This window comes from Poecilia mexicana, unplaced genomic scaffold, assembly GCF_051168715.1.
Source record: "Poecilia mexicana isolate PSO_F unplaced genomic scaffold, ASM5116871v1 scaffold_17, whole genome shotgun sequence".
Classification (NCBI taxonomy): Eukaryota; Metazoa; Chordata; class Actinopteri; order Cyprinodontiformes; family Poeciliidae; genus Poecilia; species Poecilia mexicana.
In genome coordinates, this window is record NW_028263386.1 from 3,499,383 (window position 1) to 3,501,606 (window position 2,224).

General features: G+C 38.1%; 1 non-coding gene across 1 annotated transcript; it reads left to right on the forward strand.

Annotated features, from left to right (window-relative positions):
* The first annotated feature begins 1,929 nt into the window (after positions 1 to 1,929).
* Positions 1,930 to 2,016, forward strand: trnar-ucu (transfer RNA arginine (anticodon UCU)). Its single transcript is given in 2 exon segments — positions 1,930 to 1,966; positions 1,981 to 2,016. It is a non-coding gene; the product is annotated as a tRNA-Arg (tRNA).
* Positions 2,017 to 2,224: the final 208 nt, after the last annotated feature.

Below are 2,224 nucleotides of genomic sequence, written 5' to 3' on the forward strand. Positions count from 1 at the left end.
AAAGTATATTTATGTATTAGAATGGCATAGTCAAAGTCCAGGCCTAAATCCAATGGAGAACTGATGTTCAGAGATGATCCCTACCCAAATTGCCTGATGATAAAACAGTTCATGAAGAATAATCTGCTTTAGCAAAGCACTATAAGAAATAAATTTATGAGTCATAGTTCTTTGCATGACAGTGACTATAACCCAAAATACAACTACTAATGCTACTATTAATAATAATAATAATAATAATTTTTTCACTCAGGGTATGTTTGTTGTAAACAGACAACCTGAACAATTATCAGGACCCAAAGATTTGTGCCTTTTGGTAATTATCCCAAACCCTTTCCACTTAATAATCTCTCAGTGGGGGGCTGCTAAGGCAGTTTCATGGCATATCAAAACACGAACCCCATTATTACAGCATGTGTCTGCACTTTCAGATGGGAAAAAGCAAGGAAAGCAGTCTTACTGGATATCATAAAGGGATGTCATAAAAAGGATGTAAACCGTAGAACCACCATGAGATCCTGGGGGACTGGAATAGAAACACTAGTCATTTCCCTTATGTGCTCTTTCTGCAAAAATCAGCCTGCCTGTACTGAGCACAACTGCGACAGCGACTGCAGTGACTGGCTTTCATTTTTTTCTGTGAATATCTTTTGAGGCACCCACGGTCATCCCTTGTGTTTCCACTGACAGCATGTGGGAGACTTTCCAGCAGCATGAATAGGAGGCCTTGGCGAGGAGGCAAGAGGCTTTTTGACAGAGCAGCAGACTCCTCCGACTTCAACTTCACAGAGTTACTGCATGTTTGTTATCAAAAGAAAGAAAAGAGATAGCACAAAAGAGTGTGGAGCAGGTTAATAAAAGATATAAAAAAAATGTATTACATGAAAAGAAACTATGATAAAGCATGACGTGGATTGAATGTTAATACTTAGGTTTTGAGTCTTGGCTTATGTTGGAATGAATTAATGAAAAAGTCAAAACTGGCACTATGAAAAAAATTGCATTAGAAAGAGGAAAGTAGTGTTCATATTTTGCAGGTTTTGAATACGAAGGATAAAATTGTGGGGGTGGAAAATTAACAAACAATTTTACAAAGTCATTTTTCATTTCATGGTGACTTGAAGTTAGGCAGAAGGATTATGTAGGCCTCTTTTAGGCTGACCAAATATTGCACACCTGCTGCTTTTGAAGCCATTATTTAAATAGAGCATTAAATAGATGCTGGTCAAGCTATAAATTAGATTTTTGTAAAGCTGAAGGAAACAGGATTAAGTCGGCAAACAACTGAAACAACCAAAAACAGTCTTCAAACCAAATGCAAGTAGACATAGATAATGCAAAAATCAAATTGCTGAGACCGTGTGTAAGATATTGGCTTGGATGTAAGTGGATGGCTGTGCTGTGGTTCATCTGCTCCTTCCCTCTCTGTAATCCTCAGGATTTTATAAACGTCTGGACTGTCCAGACGTGGGTTCATCCAGGCCCGGGCGATCCATCAGTGTCAAATAGAAAACAAAACCCCCAGCTCTTCCGCCTCCTTTCGTCTTTTACTGCTTCGCCATCCATCAGCAGTTTGCTACGAGTCTGTGTTTCTTTCCCCAGCAACAACTGCCTCCATGTTTACAATCAGGCAGGATTTATGGATAAAAATGACATGACAGGTTAGTCCACTTTGCTCAAAGGCCACAGCTCAGTATGTTTGTTTCAAGTATAACAGCAATATTAAAAACAATCATCAAAGTACAGAGGCTTTTACTGATGTAAACTGAATTTTTTCAACATCTTGCCTAAATTAGAAACAGTAACTGAAATGGATTTCAGTGGATTTCTGAAAACTCAAAGTAATGCACAATTCTATGCATGGATACATAGCTTATAGGAAGGTAAACACAACAATGTTTGAGTATTTTCTTTGCAGCCTTATAAAAAGGCTCTGTGGCGCAATGGATAGCGCATTGGACTTCTAGACAGAATGAGGTAATTCAAAGGTTGTGGGTTCAAGTCCCACCAGAGTCGTAGCATTATGCATTCCTTAAACCAAAGAGGGCTATTATCTGTTTGGTACAGGAAAACCCAACTACCTCTGAGGTCGGAAAACTGAAAGTAGGTTTTCATAAGTAGAGGAAAGGTTTCACAAAATACTGAATTTATTTTAAAGAATATGTTATTAGTGTAAAACATTCCACAGAGAAAAAAATGTAGCCTTTTTTTCAAAGTATACCCC